The sequence below is a fragment of the Danio rerio genome, chromosome 4 (genome assembly GCF_052040795.2).
Source record: "Danio rerio strain M-AB ecotype USA chromosome 4, GRCz13ab, whole genome shotgun sequence".
Taxonomy (NCBI): Eukaryota; Metazoa; Chordata; class Actinopteri; order Cypriniformes; family Danionidae; genus Danio; species Danio rerio.
The window spans coordinates 1564820-1587652 of NC_141024.2; the positions used below are offsets into that span (position 1 = coordinate 1564820).

The 22833-nt window shown below is 35.0% G+C and overlaps 3 protein-coding genes across 7 annotated transcripts in view; 1 reads left to right on the plus strand and 2 right to left on the minus strand.

The window, feature by feature from the left end:
- LOC147844582 (uncharacterized) overlaps positions 1 to 709 on the minus strand; it is a 128214-nt gene extending 127505 nt beyond the window's left edge. For 2 of the 3 annotated variants that reach the window (XR_015482339.2, XR_015942138.1), the window contains exon 1: positions 443 to 707. The gene's annotated coding sequence lies outside the window, so the exon portion shown is untranslated. Of the gene's footprint in view, positions 1 to 442 lie in introns of all 3 variants that reach the window. The other variant, XR_015482338.2, reaches the window with a different exon arrangement.
- The window catches only part of chrm2a (cholinergic receptor, muscarinic 2a), a 140913-nt gene that overhangs the window by 61868 nt on the left and 56212 nt on the right, over positions 1 to 22833 (plus strand). The window lies entirely within an intron of this gene.
- LOC147844582 (uncharacterized) overlaps positions 2573 to 22833 on the minus strand; it is a 70091-nt gene continuing 49830 nt past the window's right edge. The window contains exons 7-10 of the mRNA XM_088649924.1: positions 22673 to 22803; positions 14920 to 15021; positions 12284 to 12416; positions 2573 to 2621 (exon numbers count right to left, since the gene is read on the minus strand). The gene's annotated coding sequence lies outside the window, so the exon portion shown is untranslated. The remainder of the gene's footprint in view (positions 2622 to 12283; positions 12417 to 14919; positions 15022 to 22672; positions 22804 to 22833) is intronic.

Sequence of the window (22833 nt, forward strand, 5' to 3'; positions counted from 1 at the left end):
ATTTATCCAAACAGCCACGTTGAGCTCTGTGAAAAGGAAGATTTACCCGCATTACATGCAAGAACTGCAGAACTTACCACAGCTCTTTCATGCAACTTCATTTACGGGTTCAAAAAGGAAAGTTGATTACCACAGAAAATGACTTCGACTTGTCACTCAGTTTTACGGAAAACACAGATGAAATGCATTTAGATGAGTTTAGTTTAAAAGCAAAAAGTCTATTTTGTTTTAAGCACTTACAGTAATTGTGTTATTTGAAAATTGTCTAAATGATCCTTTTAGTGACGAGACGGCTGTGAAGAAATTCTTTGTTTTTAGAAATCATTTTCTGTGGAAACGAGCATGACCGAAAGTTGCATTGAACCTAGAACGTTCCTTCTCCACCAAAGCTTCGAATTGCAAGGCGCTTTGAAACCATGTTTACACAAAACAGCACCACTACCTGAAAGAAAACAGCAGAGCGGCGTCCCTTTAATGTCCCGCGGCTGCAAGAGTTCAGCCAACCGCATGTTTCAGCTCCAGTAAAAACACTTCAGCGCTGACATTAACAAGAGCCCTGCATTCCCCATATCACATTCCACACCTTCGCCAAAACACTGAAGAAAATCATGCAACATTTCTCAACACATTCCTGGTTGACGCGTTTCAATAGGAAGGAAAAAAAATCACTAATGAGATCACTTCAATATCTCGGCTGGTTCTGCTATGTGGCATTGAAATGGAGAGCTTTGCTATTTACAGGATTATGATAATTCTCAACAAGCCTGAGAAATTGCACTCAGATTTACCAAGACATCTTATACTACACAAGTGGTATGCCACTGAATTATTCAATCTTTTTTAGACAGATCTTATAACACACTCAGCAATGCTTTAACCAGGAAACCTTAAATGCAGTTTTAGTAAGAAAATAAAACAACAAAAATAAAAATTACAAATAAAATAAACAAATGAAAAATAATAATAAACTAACAAAAGTTAAATAAATTTAAATAAAAAAAATTAACAAACAAATTAAAATTAAACAAATAAAAAATAAATAAAACAAAGTTTAAAAAATTAAACAAAAAAAGAAAATTAAACAAACATAAAATAAACAGTTCAATAAAAAATAAACAAAAATTAATGATCAAACAAAAACTTACCAAAACAATTAAAAATTAAACAAACAAAAAATAAACACAGTTAAATAAAAAATAAACAAAAAAATAGAAAATTAAACAAACAAAAAATAAAACAGTTCAATAAAAAAATTAAACAAAAAATTAAAGATTAAACAAAAAATTTAACTAAACAAATAAAATTAAACAAACAAAACATAAACAAAGTTAAATAAAAAAATCTACAAAATTTTTTAAAATTAAACAAACAAAAAGTTAAATAAAAAATTAAACAAACAAAAAATAAATTTAATAAAAAAGTAAAAAATAAATTACACAAAAATTAAAAAATATTAAACGAACAAAAAATAAATAAAAATAATAAAACAAAAAAAATAAACCAAAAAATTTAACGATTTAAAAAAATTAATTAACTATAAATAAATAAAATTACAAATTAAAAGATAAGATAGATAGACAGATTTGTTTTTGATAATTTTATATGAAGAAAAAAAATGTGACTGATTTATTAAATTGTTTATTGTTTTTTGAATACATTCATTTCAGTGGGGTAAACATGGATAATTTTTAGATTCTTTTTTATATATTTCCAAGAAAGGAAATATATACTTAATTTACATTGAATTGTAATCAACTAAACACAAATGTGTATATTTTATATCATCTAATTATACAATTTTGTTTTGCATAATTCACGTGTACATGGAAAATTTCTCATATTTTTAGCAATAAGTTTATTAATTTCAAATTTTTTATTAATGCAAATGCACTAAATGCCTTGATGTCATTATAAAAATGGCAGTTGCTGATCATATACTATATGGTTTTTATGAAATAATTTTAAATATAGATTCTTTAAATCATATTCTTCAGGTTGCAAGTTTTGAATGCACTATGATCTGGTTCCCCAAAGTGATTTGTTCATGAATTGGTTGTATTGAATCAATAAATGACTCCTCTGTTTAATAAGTCAATACACACGATTCCTGACTGTCCGTTTCAGACACATCTCATACTAAATGAGCTAAAAACCATCTGTCTGGGCTATTCAGCTCCAAAACTGTAATCCAGGCAACACATCCAAGACCTCATGAATATCTGTCACAGTCATATTCAACATGCAGGGGAAACCCAGACTGTGACAGGAAGGACATTATGTGCTGTGTAAACATTAATCTCAATTAAGGTGGAAGTATAAAACTGAACTGGGACACATGGATTGCAACACACATAACAGACTAATTAGTATATCTTAATTATGGGAAAACTTAATAAACAGCAGTATGTGCCTACATGTGGCTTTATTAAAACATGTTAGGGAATGAAATATGCCACAGTGGACATTAGCGACAAGTAATTGAGAACCAGATCATTTCTTTTTTTACCCGTTAATTGAAAACTGTAGTAATTAGTTTATATAAATGAACCAGGCTGATATTACTATTGCTTACCTTTCAAGAGTGTAGAAATCCTCTTATGCTGATGTTAAGAGTCCGATACCTGAAATGCAGAATTGAAATTAATTCTGAAGAGTGCTAGAGTCATTAACATAAAAAAAAAACACTGAATTACTTTAAACAAATTTATTCTTAAGGTAAAACGGCTTATTTTAGTTTAATTATCGCTAAAATGCTAAAACGAAAACTAAAAAAGAAAAAAGAACACATTAAATAATAAAAATTCAAAAATATATATAAAATTGACAAAACTACACACGTTGAACTACATTTAAAATGAAAAGCAGAAAAAAAGTCTAAACCTGGGCTGCTCAACCCTGTTCCTGGAGAGCAACCTTCCAAGTTCAGCTCCAACCCTGATCAAACACACCTGAACCAATTGATTAGGACCTGATCTCCAGGAGCAGGGTTGAGCAGCCCTGGGTCTAAACTAATGTGGATATTTATGCAATGTTTCCAAGACAAAATAAGCAATAATATGTGATACAAAAAGAAGACCTTCGAATGAAGATGAGAGTTTGATCAGGTTTGCGAGAACTGAAAGGCTAGTGCTTTAAGTTTTCTTTGTGAATTTCTTACTAAAAACTGGACAAACAGGGTTTCTACAGGTTTCAACCAAATTTAAGACTTTTCAAGACCTTTTTAAGACCACGAAGAATGACATTTCGGATTTTTATAGGGCTACTTGTTAAGTATTTTTACTGGCGCAGCATAATTTTTTTCTACTTTTCCTATCAAAAGAGTAATTATAATGAGTTATTTCCTAGCCACATTTTTAAAATAGCATGTCAAAATAAGCGGACAGTAGTTTTATACATACAAGATTTTTCAACACAACTATTTAGTAAACTAAATGTATGCACAACAGCTTTACAATATTACAGTATTGAGTTATGATAAACGTTTATTGAAATGTGTTGTTGGTGATTGCATATGTGCTGAATCGATTGGGTAGCTTCACATAAACAAAGGAAAATTAAGGCCCATCTAAAATGATTTACATTTTAAGACTTTTTAAGACCCCGCGGACACCCTGGCCAAAGGTGGATTGGATTATTTAGTGGCAAAAATTGATCGCACTGGATCAGTATGTTGTGTGGCGGGGAGTGGTCGTGGTCCATACTGACCAATGAAGACGCATCACGCACCCATCGCACTGTCCGACAGATTGCACATGAGTCTGGCAATTAATGGCTCCGATATGTAAACGTTGCTTTATTTCTGTGTGCTAATTTAGTTTGCAAGTAATAAAATTGAAGCGTTCTGTCAATATCATTGTTTAACAAGGTAAAGTGGTGATATAAAGTCATGTGAGGTGGAAAACATATACATATCATATAATTTCATATATTTGCCATCTTATTACAAAAATATAATTAAAGTTTAATTAAAGAAATTCTGACAGAATTAATTTTGCTTGGAGACACGGTGTAAATATAAACTTAAATTACATTCATTTGTTCATTTATTCTTCTTTGACTTATTTATCAGGGGTCGCCACAGTGGAATGTTTTAAACAGCGGAAGCCCTTCCAGCTGAAACCCAGTACTGGGAAACATCCATACACACACTCAATCATGTACATTCACTACAGCGAAATTAGTTTATCCAATTTCCCTATAGCGCATGTGTTTGGACTGTGGAGGAAACCTCCGAACATGCAAACTCCACACAGAAATGCCAATTGGCCCAGCCGGGACTTGAACCAGCGACCTTCTCGCTATGAGGCGACACAAAACAAAATCATTGAAATTATTAACTACAAACCAAATTAGTTTCAGTGTTATTAAAATAATACTGGTTGTCATCGCAATATCCTAGTGGTTAGCGCGCTGACATATGGTGCAGAAGCACTTCAGGGCGTCCCGAGTTTGAATCCCGGCTCGAGGACATTTCCCATCCCTACCCCCTCTCTCTCTCCCACTTCATTTCCTGTCTAAAATACTGTCCTATCCTCTTAATAAAGGTAAAAAATAAATCTTAAAAAATAACACTGATTTTAAATGATCACTATTAAGTTTATTTGTTTACCTTTATGACACAATATTAAAATACATGTAATAAATAAATACTAATGGCCAATAATTATGCAGAATTATGCAATTATTTTTATCTTATTTATAAAGTATTGCCTGAAATATTATTACACAAAACAGCTTTGGTAGAATAGCGATAGCAAATATTAGTGAAAGCAATAATAGATCTCTGACAACAGATGTGCACATTATGCATCTTTCATGACATGTTTGCGAGCCGAAGCAGCAGAGAGACGCATATATGAGTGTTTGTGTTTAATAAACCCAAAGAGATTGAATATTCCAAACTGGATGTTACCCAATTCTCACTCTGCCCTTCACAATGTCAAACTCGCACATCACTGGTTTACAGTCACACACACACACACACACATGCACAGAGAAGCACAAATGTCCTTGTTAACTGCGGGGATATTGTAAAATGTGCATGTCATAAAAACCTCTTATTAACAGGGCAAAATCAGCTTCTTGTAAAAGTGAGATAGGATGTTTTTCCTGAAGGAGGAAAGACTGTCATTGTGCACACACACATCCTCACACACACTCCAGACTGACGCTGTTTGAGTTTCTCAGTCCAGGTGACAGTGTTGCTTCTAGACATTCATAATGGATGAATCCGTCCACACACACATTACACTGCAGAGGAAAAACTCAAGTGTATCATGACACACTTGGAAAACTTTTAATTCATTTCCGAAGTGATTTACACAACAATGGCAGTTCTGTGAGGACGACAAAAGCACGATTCAGTGAAAATGGTGAGGTCTTGTGCTTGTGTTTTAACCTATTTGCGGTTATGCCCATTTTTGAGTGCATGTCTGCAAAGGTAAAGTCAAAAACTAAATAAACATGATTCTAAAATGTTTTTAACTATAGCCCTCATTCTAGTCTTGTTTAAAGGTGCTGTATGTAAGTTTCTGACTCTTCTAAAGCAATACCAAAATATGTTTGCAGATATGTCAGAAACATACTCAGTGAACATACTTGTTTATCTGAAGAACAATGCTGAAGTCAGATATTCAGCTTTGAACATGTGCGTTATATGCCAGAACTTCTGTCTTTGTTTGTGTGTGTGTGTGTGTGTGTGTGTGCGCCTAGTGGGTCAAGATTTACTTTTTTTCAGGATGTTTTTACTGTTTGTGTTGTTTTTCTGTAGACGTCTTTATATCTTAGAGTGTCTGTAGAACAACTGAGATGTTCTCCTGGACGTGTGTGTGTGTGTGTGTGTGTGTGTTTGTGTGTGAGGCAGTATTGATTTCTGTGACAGGAGTAGATTGAGTAGCTTGTAGTGACATGTTCCTCCCATTGCTGGCCTGATGGAAATGCTGCAGGACACATAGTACTACAAAACACACACACACACAGACACACACACACACACACACCCATAGGTCACTTTACACACACTGGCGTTTAGGGAACACCTGCAGCCTGTGCGCAAAATTCAGACAGCTGTCAATCAGAAGCGGACAGAGAGTTAAATGTGCATAAAGACTTCAGTTCAATAGAAAACATCTCATTGAGCTCACTAGACTAAAGATGATCAATTTGGTTAATTCGGCAAGTTAAACAACTGGTCACACTTTACAGTAAGGTTTCATTAGTTAACATATTTACTAACATGCATTAATAATGAACAATACAGTTTTCATTAATGTAAACAAGTAAATAAATATTTAAATCCATAATGGATTTGCATTGTAAACATTAAATAAAAGTTAAAAAGTTATTTATTTTCATTTAATATATTAATGTTTTAGATATGATTCTCCCAAAATCATTCCGCATAAATCCACCAATTTCAAAAACAATTCTGCACAGAAATAGCAAAAAATTGTCCGCAGATTCCATCTGGCCCTAGTCATTAGTTAAAGTTGTTAGTAACTAATAACCTCAACTTCTCTGACTTCATTTGCAATCCAATAATGTGCACCTCTTAAAAAGCTACTTTGAAATAATAATTATTGTGAATTATTGTTTGTTCATGTTGGCAAATACATTACCTGACATTAGCTAATACAACCTTATTGTAAGGTGTTAACATTGTAAAGTGAATACAAAGTACATTTGAAGGCAAACATTTATTTTAATCAAAAATTTAGGTCAAGATTATTCACCCGCATGTGAAATTATCCAAACATTTCAAAGTGCTGTTTTGTGAATCAATAATACAGTGAACAATGAATATATATATATATATATATATATATATATATATATATATATATATATATATATATATATATATATATATATAGATAGATAGATAGATAGATAGATAGATAGATAGATAGATAGATAGATACACAACAGTTCTGTCTGGTTCTCGAATCTGATTGGCTGATAGCCGTGGTATATTTAAGTAATATCAGCACTCGTACAGCCTCTTTACCCTTTGTATATTACTCCACCCACATACAGCCAGCAGAAAGCAGACACTACAGATCTAGTGTAAAAGATTCTTGCTCAGCTGTTTAACTGTCAGCTTATGATTTGAATCCAACGCGGAAGAAAGTAGTTCCTCATACAAAAGGGTTTTTGAGACTCTTCGTGTTTGATTTTATTTTTATATACACAATTATGCCGTCGAACTGTTGTATAAACGCAATATCACACTCGTAGCAGTGCGATATGGCTGTATATCTTCACTGGTGAGGGCACTAGGGAACTAAGGCACTCGGCTTGCGGCCTCGTGCCAAAGCACACCTCTCTCTAGTGCCGATATACAGCCATATCGTACTGCTACTCGTGTGATATTGCTCATACATATATATATATATATATATATATATATATATATATATATATAATTAACTTAAAAACAGAAACATACAAGTGCTATTTAGCAGATTTAAACATTAAACAATGTTTTTTATAACTAACTTCTAATAACTATTTTATTTTTTGCATTGCTGACAGTACATATTACGTATACTCATTATTTTTAAATAATACTAGTATTCAGCTTAAAGTGCCATTAACTGGGTTAATTTGGTTAATCATTGGGGGGGAAAAAATCCTGTAGCCAATGAAAAATAATACAATAATTCATATACTCAATAATTCATATACTCAATATATATATTTTTCTTAAATATATATATAAATATTCATTTTTTTTATATTGCTAATATATATTGCTAATACTATTAACCATAATTGTAAATGCTTTTATTACAACTAAACTAAAAGAAGCTTTTGTAGAAGAAATTGTTTTATAGGAAATACTGTCAAAAAATTGCTCTGTTTAAAATCACTTAGGAAATATATTCAAATAATTACAATTTCAAAAGAGGGAGAATAATATAGTCTTCAACTATACTGTATATGCATTTTTGTTACCAACAAACTGAGCAATAGAGATACTAACAGCACTAATTAGCACCGTAATAATCATGTGCATGTGACATTATGCCAGTAAAATATGCATGAAAGCAGTTTTCACAGCAGTAAATAGATTATAAATGATGTAAAATGAGAGCAAATATACAGGTAAATATAAACGTGCTTGTGAGTGTGTTGGTTTAAATATGGATGATTCTTTGCAATTGAGCTCACTGCTTGCTTAAGCATCTAAATTTAGTGTGTGTGTATATATCGGTGCATGACGTGAATGTTGAAGAAAAGGCCGAACGTCAGATTCTCCTTTTAGAGAGCAGAGGAGGAGGAGGAACGCTTCTGTGTTTGTCAATGGGGAAAAATGAGCGTTTGGTAAATGAGAGCTGAATGATGTGCTCAGGATGGCACATTTACAAAATAATAACACGTATAATGAGGTTAAGAGGGTTGGCAAGGTGAGCTTAAGAGGATTCATTCAACTATAGAGCACAACAGTATGCTCTGGCAGTCAAAAATACATTCATTTTCTCTATTGGGATATTACATTTGATCAATAATCTAAGACCTGGAGGCACTGAATAATTAATCTTTGTGAATTGATGCAGAATGACAAGAATAGGATAACATTGACAGAAAAGAACTGTCTAAACTCTAAGATGTAAACTCATAAGATATAAACTTTCATAACAAACTGCATACAAATTAAATAATAAAAAATGTATAGAAGAGAAAGCAGGGAAAAATTGGTTTTCAAGACATAAATTCTAAGAAATAAAGAAAACTCTGAAATGCCAATAAAAAAGGTTAAAAAATGCACTATGCAAACTTAGATATGAAATAAAAAGCCAGATTTGCAAGATATAAACTCAATATATGTAAGAATAAAGATGTAAACTCTGAAATGCTAATAAAAAATTGAAAAATGGAAACTTAGATTTCTAATAAGAAAAAAAAGCCAAATTTGCAAGATAGAAACTCAGAATTCTCATGAACTGTAAAAAAAATTAAATCAAAAATTAGGAAAAATGTCAGATTTGCAAGATGTAGACTCAGAACTCTGAGAAATAAAGATGTAAACTCTGAAACGCCAATAACAAGTCAAAAAGTGCAAGACGTTCACCTAATTTTAAATAAACATCAGACTTGCAAGATATAAAGTCAATATAACTCTAAAATGCCATTACAAAGTCAAAAATTGCATTATGTAAACTTGGAAATTTTAATAATAGAGTCAGATTTGAAATATATAAACTCAGAAAACATAAACAACTGTTAATTACACTAAACTTCTGACCAGTAATGTATATATAGCTCAAAGACAAAACTGGCAGTGAAGTCATTGATAGAAAGCAACAGGAAAACAAACACGCCGCCTGGATGTGATTGTAATAAGTTGCTGACCTCTCTTGGATCACTGCGTTTTCTCTTTTAATTAGGTCTGAAAATGTCAAGATGAAACTTCTTTCTGTCCTGGTTACTCTGACTATGTGTATGTAAATGATGCTCAGACTCAGGCTGCTGCTTGATCCAGTTTTAAATTAGTCAAAATCATGAAAAAAGGGGACAGAAACACAAGAAACCTCAAGACATTATGACCTCTGTGTCTCGGTCTTAATTAATCAACATTTTTGCATGCTAGCACCTCATTAAGGTGCCACAGCAGTGTGTGTGTGTGTGTGTGTGTGTTAGTGTGTGTGTGTAAAATGCAAGTATAGTGTAATTAACTAAAGAGGAACAAGTCACGAGTCATTAGGTATTAGTGTTTAAGTCAGTATAAAGTCTTGCATACAGTACAGTATATCACTCACACACACACACACACACACACACACACACACACACACACACACCTGCACTCACAACTACATATGCTGACTGCAGCAAAATGCACATGTGAGAAAAGACCATTTAACACAGTCAATACCTGTCCACCCAGACAGCAGATCAAATTCAGCATGAAGCCCCATTTGAAACCTATTTTACTGCACTTCACCCTAACTTGACATCAAACAGTCAAGGATAAGAGAAACAAAAGTAAAACCATGCATGGGAAATCTTCTCAATCAATACATATTTTTGGAATGATAAAAAGTTTGAAGGTCATATTAGATATTCTTTATTCAATATTTAGATAACACTGTAGATTAGGTCACAATTCATGCAATTAACTACTGGCTTATTACCTGCCTATTGGTAAGATATAAACTGTTCATTAGTAGTAATAAAGTATGATCTTATTCTGCATCCCTAATCCTACCTAAACCCAACTTGACTTGACCTGAATATGAATAAACAGCTAGTTAATAGATTAAGCTAGTAGTGCTCGTTAATGGTTTGTTAATACTGTGAATTGTGGCCTAAACTAAAGTGTTACCAATATTCTTTATTTTGTTACATTTTACCCTAATTTTATTTACAGGTTTAAATTTTTTTGTTAAGTGTTTCTATATAGTTTGTCTCTTTTTCATTCTTATTGTAGTTTTAGTTATTTTTCAATGTTCAAAACAAAAAAAGAGAAATGCTGATCCGACCAAAGTTATAGTTTTAATTATTTTATAAACTACATTTAAACTGAATAAATAAATAAGGGCGGCATGGTGCCTCAGTGGTTAGCACTGTGGAGTTTGCATGTTTCCTCCGGGTGCTCCGGTTTCCCCCACAGTCCTAACACATGTGCTGTAGATGAACTAAATTGACGGTAGTATATAAGTGTGTGGGGCGAGGCAGTAGAGTAGTAGGTAGTGCTGTCGCCTCACAGCAAGAAGGTCGCTGGTTTGAACCTCGGCACAGTTGGCGTTTCTGTGTGGAGTTTGCATGTTCTCCCTGCCTTCGCGTGGGTTTACTCCGGGTGCTCCGGTTTCCCCCACAGTCCAAACACATGCGGTACAGGTGAATTGGTTAGTCTAAATTGTCCGTAGTGTGTGTGTGTGTGTGTGTGTGGATGTTTCCCAGAGATGGGTTGCCGCTGGAAGGGCATCCGCTGTGTAAAACATTTGCTGGATAAGTTGGCGGTTCATTCCGCTGTGGATTAATAAAGGGACTAAGCCGACAAGAAAATAAATGAATGAATGAATATTAGTCTGTGTGTGTGTGTTTGAATAAGCGTGTATGGGTGTTTCCCAGCACTAGGTTACGACTGTAAGGGCATCCGCTGTGTAAAACATGCTGGAATAGTTGGCGGTTCATTGTCCCCTGTTGGTGACCCCTGATAAATAAGGAACTAAGCCGAAGAAAAATAAATGAACGAATGAATAAATAAATGAACATAAATAAATGAAGTGCTGCTTTGGAAGCTCCATTATATCAGTTTGTTTATATATACTTTTTCTAATTTTTGTTCATTTTATATATCTATCTATTTTTAGTTATTGCTTTTCTTACATAACGTTTAGAGCATCATGGTGGCGCAATGGGTAGCACAATCGCCTCACAACCCTGAACCCTGGCTGGGTCAGTTGGCATTACTGTGTGGAGTTTGCATGTTCTCCCTGTGTTGGCGTGGGTTTCCTCCGGATGCTCCAGTTTCCCCCACAGTCCAAACACATGCGCTGTAGGGGAATTGGGTGAGCTAAATTTTCAGTAGTGTATGAGTGTTTCCCAGTGATGGGTTGCAGCTGGAAGAACATCCGCTGCATAAAACATATGCTGGATAAATTGGCGGTTCATTCCACTGTGGAATGAACTGATTAATAAAGGGACAAAGACGAAAAGAAAAAGAATGAATGAACATCAAGTTTAACTAAGAAATTGTTGCTAAGTTTTTCATTTCATATATGACTATTTTAGTTTACATGTTGATGTATATACTTTTAATGATTTTAACATATTTATTTTATTATTAAATAAATCTTTATTTTTATGTTCAATTTAATTTCTTATAGCCTTTTGTAATTATGTTGTTGTCAAAATTCGATGTTTTGTCACAAAAACATAAATGTACTGTGGCTCTTACACATTTTTATTTCAGCTTTAGTTATTTTACTACATAAAATGAAGCTAAATGAAAAATGCATCTGAAAAATTTTCAGTTTAACTTGAACATCAAGACTAAACTAACTGATAAACAGAAATGTTGCTTTGGCAATGAGCTGAAATCAAATACATTTTATGTTCTTTATTTTAGTAAATACCTATATTTTTTCATGTGTTTTGTGTTTTTGTGTTTTAATTTAATCGTTAGTCAAATCAACATCAAACTCTACCGGGAATCATTTGTGAGCCAAGTTCTCAGTTCATGCTATTATGCAAATTCACTTTCAGAGTCGCTGCCTTCTAAATACTCACTTTTGCTGCCTCAGAAGTGAGCAACTTGTTTAAGCTCTAGGTATACCTGAGTATGGAAGAGTTCTGGGAAGGTCTGTAGGACCCTGGAGACATCTCTGCTATTATGACATCACCTCCATCATCATCATCATCAGTGGTACTTTGCTAATGGGAGGCTCATCACCATAGTAACCAGAGATCTATATGTTGGTAAAAAAATAAGCATCATAACTCGTGCAGACACAAACAAAAGCGCACGCACACACACACACACACACACACACACACACACAAAGAGCATTCTCACAGATTCTCCCCTGCTACGAGGGTCTGGTTTTTCATAAAATATGAAAGAGACAGAAACACAGTGGCACGGTTGGATGCCCGCCGTAAACACACACGCATCTAAATCATTAACGGCCTTTTCTCTTTCAAACGCTGCTGATGCAAAATCTCAGGTCAATTCCTACAGCGGCCGTGACTGATTCAATTGAGCAGAAACAGCATAGAAAATGAAGCGTGTGGCCGATGCAAACTATGTTTTCTCAGAGCTTTCTGTATTAAAGGGACAGTTCATGCAAAAAAATAACAATTATTCAGTCATCATTCACTTTAATCTCCACTCATTCTCTTTCTTCTGTTGAACACAAAGGAAGATATACTCAAGAATGGTGGAATAAACATACTATAAACAAACAATACTATGGAAGTCAATGGCTGTTTTTTTCCCACAGAATATCTAGAGTATCTTTTCCTTTGTGTTCAAAAGAAAAAATATATAAAAGTTTAGATCCACTTCAGTGTGAGTAAATGTGAAGAAATTAACATTTGTGGGTGGACAATTTCTTCAGGGTATATGCAGGAATCCTAAAGGTAATTTCAATACTATTTTAAGACTTTTTAAAGACCTTTTAAGAATATTTTGAGACCACATCGCCACTTCAAGCTCTAATCAGCATCAAACCTTTAACTTAATAAACAGTTATTAATAAACAGTTGTAGTTAAATAAGTGCACAACCATGGAGAACTCAGATAAACTCGGAAGAAACTATGCTTGAAAGAAAAAAATATGTGATTGTTTTTAGTGACAGGCTTCAGCCACTGTTTAAACTCATCTTTCTCCAACCGGGAGCATGCAAACTTACATTTCATCACTTTACATATTATTATTGCAATGCCCGGATGGAGGAGCTTGGCCAAACATGCCCCAATCTTAAACTAATCACGTGATTCGAGCATGCTGTTGTTAATATTAGATGGAAAATAAACATATGTATGCATTTTTAGAGTCAAACACTTTGGATAATACTTGAACAAAATTTAAGACCTTGTAAAAATGTGATTAAGATCCTTAATACCTTTTAAGGGCTTTACATTTCTCATAATTGTCTTATCAACTTTTAATAGTTTTTAAGACCCCGCAGACACCCTGTTCTTTAAGCTATTCTAATAAATGAGTTAAAGGCAAAAGGGGGGCTTTATGCATCTTAACATTCAAAATTTACTTTTTTTTCAAACATTATTTTTTTTCTCAGCAAAAATAAAGTCTATTATACATTTTGCCATGATTTACAGAAGAGTTCCTCAGGCAGTTTATATGTAAACATTTTACAGGCATTTTAGTACAAGAATCACAGTTTTGCTAAATATTACTGCAGCTGTCTTAGCTTTCTTACTTAGTTGTTCTAGCCCAAATATTTTAATATGCATGAATCAAAAAGCATTTTCTAGACAAGCAAATAACATTGTCTTGTTTAAAAAAAATGTGTCAAGATTAAGTGAGTTTTTCCTTAAAATAAGCCAAATAGTCTGCAAATGACGCCAGCATAGCCAAAACTTCTTTTTCCATTTGACATAAGATTACTTCGCTTACCCCATTTGCAGATTATTTTGCTTGTTTAAAGGAAAAACTCACTTAATCTTGGCACATTACTTCTTAAATCAAGACAATAGGTTTTGCTTGTCCAGAAAATCCTTCATGATTTTTTTTTTTTCACTCTGCCAGTATATTTTAAAGCAGGGGTCACCAACCTTTATGAAACTGAGAGCTACTTCTTGGGTACCGATTAATGTGGAGGGCTACCAGTTTGATACACTTCTCAAATAACAAATTTGCTCAATTTACTTTCAATTATACTTTATGTTTTTGTTAATAATTAATGATATTCATCCATGTGAAGACACTGATCATGTTAATGATTCTCACGAAAGTTATCAGCAATGATTTAACAGGGTAGGAAATACCCTGTATTTAATGTATCAATGTGCAACACTTTATTTTTATATATCTCTGCAAATATTTACATTTTTAAATGATTACTTCTATATTAGATGAAGCCTGCAGGCAACACATGTGATCCTCGCGGGCTACCTGGTGCCCGTGGGCACCATGTTGGTAACCCCTGCTTTAAAGTATGTTGATTTAATATTTCCTTTGATCACTTAATCTTTCATATGCAAGCATATTTATTCTTTCATATTTAACTATAATAAAATAATATCCAAACAACTGGTCATTTACATGTTATAATCAACACAGGCTCATTGTGAATACATACCCCTGTATACATTCCTGGAAAGCACGAGTTATGTAGCCAGAGCTACGTATGGCTGCATTTTTCTCTTTTAAATGAACGCAACAAAAGGGGCATGATGCTAACGACGCCTTTTATTTCTTGACATGCTACCAGCTGACCGCTTACCTCTGTGAGGACAGCTTTTCTGCTGTTCCCAGTTTGCCCAGTAGCTCGCAATATACGTCAGTAGACTTGCAGAGGAGTTGATCAAGCTGAAGAGGTTTGAGTCTGGTTCCAGAAAGTGGCATAGACAAAAACAAAAGACAAAAAATAAAATAGAAAAGTAAATAACAGAGTGAGAATGTAGTAAGATCTGAAAACTTGATATTAATCAGACGCGGGCTTTTCTTTACTGTTGGGTTTAGAGAGGGTTGGGGAGATCAGTCAGTCAGTTGACATCGGCCTTTGGTGGATTTACGCGTGAACAGCAGGCATGAATGACACTTGGGAGGGAAATTTAAGATCTCAAAAAAGCATACACTGCGCCCTCTGGTGGATTCGCAAAAACAAACCTGCAACAAAAAGGTACCTCCTGGGACGTATTTTGCAATCTCCAGAAATGCATAAAGGAATTTGTTGCAATGATGAGCCTGGGTTGGTTATAATAACAGATTACGGTAAGAATGGTAACTATAAACAATAATTATTTTTGTTAATTTACTTAAATACAGTAACACTTAACATTACAATGGGGTTATTAGTTAATGTATTTACTAGCACAAATAAACAATGAACAATACATGTATTACAGTATTTATTCATATTTACTAATGTCAGTTGATAAAAATAAAGCTGCTCTTTGTTTGTTCTTATCACATGATGCATTACTGTTAACAAGCATGAATTTGGGTTTCAATAATGCATTACAAAATGTTGAACTATTGCTTAATAAATGCTGTATACGTGTTATTAATTCTTTGTTGATGTCAGTAAACACATTCACTAACATTAATGCAACCTTATTGTAAAGTGTGACCATTATGACAATTATTATTTTCAGCAATGAGAATAAATCCTACATACTGTATCAGACCTTAATTTTCATCGATATAAGGTGATATTTCGTCTCATGTAGGCTCATGTAATTACTGGATCAGGACCAACACAAGATTTGACTCCAGGATCCTGGCCATCGCTATAAAATCCTGACTGCTAGATTGCATCACACAAACCCTAAGGCTGCAAACGGTTTTATATAATGCATGCATTTTAATGGACTATAATATCTAAATAAATAAATCTGGAGTAGATTCGTTTTATAAGTGTGGTTAAAATTATTTTCAATATACGATATGGCAGATAAGAAAAGGTAAATGCCCCGAGAACACCTTTATGATGGATAATATATGCATTCCTCGTATAAATCCTTATTTTTCCACTGCGTTACATGGCCTGAGGATCTGCTGAAATGATTTGGAGCTACCTGACTCTGTGAGTGTGGAAAATACGACAGGAAAATGAGATCTGTAGCTCTGATGAAGGTGCCCAATGATTTCTAAGCTGATAGTTCATGATAGATTGAATCAAGCCTACGCTGCAAGAATGCAAAATACAGGATATTAGGGTTTGTGGCTCTTGCGTTTCTAGCAACAAAGCTCTTGTGTACCAGCAAAAACATAATCTTGTGTTGTAGAAGATTTCTGTGTTTTAGCTTGCTTATTTCTAATCTGATTACAGTGCAGATTGGGCTACATGGGTCAAAGAATATCATTTTAAATGCTTGTCCTTCAAACCACTGGGTTTAATTCATCTTTCAGCTTGATGATTTTAATAAATTTAACCTCTTAATATATTTAATCTGTATTTTAATAAGCATAGCTCAGAGTAATAATACTGTTTATTTTTGCATTAATATTTGTTGCTGTAAATCCTAATAGAACACTTTCACCCAAATTTTGACATTTTTATATTCTTAAATTATTCATAGATAATTCTTAAATTATCTATACAATTTGACATTTGCATTCAATATGCTTTCTATCCATCCATGCATCAAAAACATTTATGCATTCAATTCAACGTAACCCCCAATTTCCCTTTTGGCCAGAAAGCAAACATTTAAAAGCCCATTAAAACTAAGGGTGATAAATAAAAATTATAAAACATATATAGTTTTTAAAAATACTTTGAATTGTAAATAGCTAATAACCAGTACACGATAAATGCACAGACAAACAATATCATTGGGACTGCTTTAGGAACCATTTTTCCATGATTCAAAAAAACATTGACAGCAAATCAGAATCCAACCAGCTTGAGCATTTAAAGTGCTAGACGAAGATACTGCAATGCACAATAAACAGTATAATACTATATACAACGCTTTAGTTGGATGTGTTTGCTCTACACTCAATCTGCCATTGCAGGACTCCACACCAAAAATCATAGTGCAGGTTCTTTAGTGGTGCCACTTAAGCTGTGGTCACACTAGAGTTTGAGCATGGAAAAATTCTGGTGTACGATGCTCTGAAAAGGGGCGGAATACAAGAAGATGATTAGACATTGATAAACGAAGGACTGCTTCATATTATAATTTCGCAGTCACATGATGCAATTTCAACTGTCAGAAGTTCACGAAGCTTTGAAATGCAGCGACATGAGAATCTTGCATTTCCGGTCGGCCACATTCGCATGTGTATGAATGGAAGTCTATGGGGTGAAAATTGCATCGTGACCGCAGCTTTACAGTTGGGTAATTGGTAGTGGCGACAGTTAAGGAGGTCGGCGCACCACAGCACCATGTCTTTAAAATTCAAAAGTTTTTTGTGAGAATTTGCTCACACCAGTGGTGTCAATCGGTGTCTGCCAGCGTCTCAGGATGCTTTTCAAAAATCCTGCCGTGCCACAGCGCTGCCAGTACATAACAGTGTTTAATTACACTACATTTGTCTTAAATCATTGTTAATGTACATAACCTTCCCCTAGGCTGGAACATTGTGTATTTGTGCATCTTTTAGCAAAAGACAGTAGATTTCCAGCTGGTATGCGAATGCAGTAATGTGCAATGTATAAGTGGGGAGGGTAAGGGGGCATGATCCATTCTGCCATACAAAGGCAAAGTGTAATAACTACACATTTGGTCAAAATTGAGTTAAAGGGATAGTTCACCCAAAAATAAAATTTACTCATTTACTCACCCTCAAGTGGTTCTACATCTTTACGAGTTTCTTTCTTCTGTTGAACACAGAAGAAAGCTTAAAACCTGTAACTATTGACTTCCATAGTAAACAAATACTATGGAAGACAAAGGTTACAGGTTTTCAGCATTCTTCAAAATATCTTCTCTTGTGTTTAAAAGAATAAAGATTGTCATGAAGGTTTGAAACAAGTAAAGGCAGAGTAAATGATGACAAAATGTACATTTTTGGGTGAAGTATCCCTTTAAGCCCTACAATGGGCTATACCCCTTCTGTTCTGTCTTGTGACTAAGACTCAAGGTTAAATTTTGTCCAGTTTCAGAAAAACAAAACCACTGATCCAGCCACAACATGCTTGACTGACTGGTGTAAAAACAGTAAAGGGATTTTCCTCAGTTGTAGTGTTTGTGTAGTCATTGTACTTTGACTTTATAGGGAATAGTGCAAATAGATGCAAGTTTTATTGTTAATGATGTGTTTATAGTTATTGTTTTTGGTGTGAACGAGCTTCAAATAAAGGTCTGCATTCAAAAATGTATTAAATGAACAACAGGAGAAAAAGGAAAAGTCTAGCAGACCTTAATATTCACTGTTAGAGCTTTGTTTAAATGCCTTAGCAAACATTACGCTGAGGTTATGAGCTACTGAGAGACATTTCTGCAGTCTCAGAGATGTTTCCATTTTAAAACTGCCTTTCTATTTCTCTGTAACACAATCAGCCTCCTACAGGTTGATGTGTTTTAGGGTGCTCATTTTTTTTTTTTTTAGAGACACTATCAAAATTGATTTTAGATTCAGAGTGGGGATTGATCCTGCAGCAAGTTTAATCAAGCGGCAGAAAATTGAGAATGTAAAAAAAGCCGATCTGTCTCCTTTTATACATTTACGTAACTTACCACCGTCTTTCCCGTACCAATGGATCTGGCTCAGCATATTACATAGCGCTCAGACCCTTTGACAACGACACGATGGAGACATCGGACGAAAATAAAGAGAAAGCGTGCAGTCCTGCAGCGGCGAATGTGAGTTGTCAGCGCTTGATAAATGGCTGCTATCGCACATACATGTGTGTGTGTGTGTGTTTGTGTGGTCCTCAGCTGACTGATACGGACAGAGTCGAGTGTACGGGGTGTCTGTCGGTGTCTATGATAAGGCACATCTCTCTCTGTTCAGGGACGGATATAGAAACCATAGATCTGTCTCTCTATCTTAGCTCCGGCTCTAATCAGAATCCCGTCCACCCACTCTATTTCCTGACACGCTGGAATAACACACATCTCCCAGAGGCTGCTCATCACACAAATCCATAATTCAGCTCTACAGTGGTGACACACACACACACATGCACATTCACCCAAGTACGTGAAGGAGAGTAAGACTTTGATTTCTTGGCATCACATGCAAACATATATGTGTCATTTGGCTGTGGCTTGTGTGCTTGCTGGTTTATGGCCTGAGGGACTAAACTAAACCTGCCGGAGTAATAGATAACATACAATGCACTCCGCCCCTGCTGGGCTAATAATACAACAAACCTGAAGCAATACATATTTTTTTTTAATTCATATAAATCACAAGCACAAAGCACAGAGTTGAAGGAATAAAAGCAAAACCAATCAATGCAACTGTGACAATACAAATAGTTTAAATTACGTAGCATGTTATATTTGAAATTGCAATTGGATTATCGACAGTACAGCTCTGACAGTGCGGAGAAGAGTAAATGATGCGCGACCAAACTACAGATCTATTTCCCAAACAAAATATTTTGAATTAGGATAAGTGCGCTCGAGAAAATGGTAATGGATTAGATAGATTAGTGCCGAGACTGTTTTAAAATTACATATTTGTACCACTATATTGCATTAACTTACACAACACTTGCATTAACAGAATACATTCACTTTCAACTGCGCAGACTTTAGGTGTATTTTGAAGCAAACACAAGGGGGAGGCAATGCTTTTGTTAATGCATTTAACTACCCCTTATAAAAACTTTTTCTGCCCCACTCAGCTCAGGATTGCTATGCTATAAATTTGGGTCATATGCCAGAAATAAATGACACTTGCAACTTTGGTTGTGTCACAACTAGAATGCAGAATTGCAGGATGCATTTATACAGGAGTCCAAACTTTGTGCTATAATAAAAACTCCCTTCTTTTGCAGTAGGCTTTAGTTCGTTCACAGGTAATAGTTTTATTTTGGTCTAAAATTCTGACGAAATGAAGCAAGAGAGATGAGGTAGACTGTCCACTTTAGTGCTGCGTAGGATGGGAGTGCAAAGATGTCTGGCCCTAGACAGACGAGCAGCTTTGATGTGAGCTGACCGCATGCCCTGTGACCTGCACTCAGTCCGCAGGTGTGTAATGAGTGTGTAATGATGCTCTCGAGTCAAGATGACTGTGCAGGTGGCCTGCAGCTACAATAACCTCGTGTCTGAACATATAGACATACAGTACTGTGCAAAAATCTAAGGCCACTAGTAGTTTTACACCAAAAAAAAGATTTAAAGTCAGTTATTTCTATATTTTTCTGTAGCATGTGATCAATTTACATTTCCAAACATTATTATTGTCCTTAATTGTAATTCAAGAGTTCACACTTAACTGATGATTAATTATAAGCTACTTTGGCATGCTGTCCCAGGAGAGAGCCCTGAGCTCAAAAGATCCTCGAGCCAGGGGCTACCTCCTGTTTACAAGGCGAGAGGGGAGTTTGAGCTCAGGTAGATCTAGAGAACTCCCCTGCTGTAGTAGTTAATGAACAGATAGTGATCGCTCTTAAGAGATAACTACTGACTAGGAGCATGTCTATAGTGGCGATTTGGATTAGTCAATTCATTTAAGTCGCATGTTTTTGGAGGGTGGGAGGTAACTGGAAAACTGGGGAAACCCACATGAGTAAGTGCAAACTCCGCACAGAAACGTCTGATGGTAAAGCCTGAAACCAGAGACATTCTTGCTGTGAGGCAACATCGCTAAGCACTGGATCACCGTGTCACCCATCTAGGAAGGAGTAGGGGTGGATGGGGGGATTCTTCAAAACGAAGATAGCAGTGGTACGTCACTCAGGGTATTTGTAGTAGCTTAGGAGTCGTCTGACTGGTGCATTGAGAATTGGATAACGCACATCCAGCCGCTGGCAATCATAAGCACGTGATCCTCTCGAAATTAGTTTATAAATAAACTTCACTTATACAGTGAGATTATTGTCTGACAACAGCCACCGCTCCACACATAGATCTGAACTGATCACCATCCAGTCTGTCTGGAATGACATGAAGAAACAAACTCAATCCAGAAGATCTTTGCCAACATCTCTAAGATGCTTCAAAACACGTACTTGCTAAGCTTCCTGAAAAACCAAGGGCAAGTGTACCGAGCAGTGTTGGGCAAGCTACTTGGAAAAATGTAGTGAGTTAAGCTATTAGCTACTCTATCTAAAATGTAGCTTAACTACACTAAAAGCTACCCCCTGGGAAATGCAGCAAGCTAGGCTAAAAGCTACATGGCTACATCTAAGCTATTTTTACAATTTTCATTTTTAAATCGAAGCAATTTAAATCCAAGTCAATCAAATATTTTAGTGATCAATAAAACTGTCAATGAAACATCTGAGGCAGAATAGTTAGTCAGTTATTTACAGTAAATAATATGCTGTACTAAATACAGTACAATAAATACAATAAAACCAGCTGTTACACATTTAAAATACTATAGTAATTTATAGTAAAGGGAAACATTTTAGAATAAGAATTATAGTACATATATATATATATATATATATATATATATATATATATATATATATATATATATATATATATATATAAAGTATTGGTATTTTTTTAAGTTATTGCATCGTAACATGTACTTCTCGAGGTATACGCTTATTTCACGCGGCCGCCATTTCAGAGAACCAAAGCGAGGCTGCAGTGGGAATAAACCCAGAAGTATAGGACCAGCACTGTAAACATTGCAGTAACATGCTGTGGACTACAAACCTCCAGCTGTTGCCGAGATTTCAAAATGCAGAAATGGTGTAAACACCACTTTAATATCATTCAGCAAGTTTAATTTTAACAATTAAAAGCAATTTAGCATCAAACAACATCACAATCTCTGTAAGAGTGATATGCTCAAGTGTTCTCCTAGGCTTCAGTTCATGGCATCAGTTAAACACCGTGGGGACGCTTCCCAGCTTCAGCCTATGTAACCCGGTGAGTGATAAAACACTGCAGTCCTCTGTAGCACACCCTCGCACTGAAGTTTTAAAAATATCCATTTCCCGCTAACATTCAAGCGGCGATGAGTGCGTTCATAAACAGTGCTGATTTACTTTAGTTTTCACCAGTGCTCATCAGTTTACCGCTCTTCACCCTGTGCCAACACAGATACATGGAGACTGGATCACGAAGCAGCCGTGAAGATCTGTCGAGATCATGTTTGTGAATGTAAATTAATATTTTAAAAAACATGCTACAGAAAAATATAGAAATAGGTAACTTTAAAAAAAATTATTGGTGAAAATTCTAGCAGCCTTTTGCACAGTACTCGAAATAGACAAACATATAGTCTCCGGTGGCAGTCTGATGCATTTTGGACTCAAAAAAAGGCACAAGATTTCTTAAAATATCACAAACTCACTAGATGGAATGACAGAATTTCTAAAGTGCAGATGCACATGTTTTTATCCACCCAATATTACGTAAAAAACTAGGCGCAACTGTTGTTTTGCATACCTTATAGTGCAAGTGGACTTTCATAATGGTGCAGGCTTGACTGGTGGCTGTTTGGTGGATGATAAAGCAGTTTCTCCAACTCAAACACGGATGTATAAAGGGATTCTGGAGTTCCTGTTGAGGGCCTGGAACTGGTGTGACAGCATTCAGAGTTAACTCGT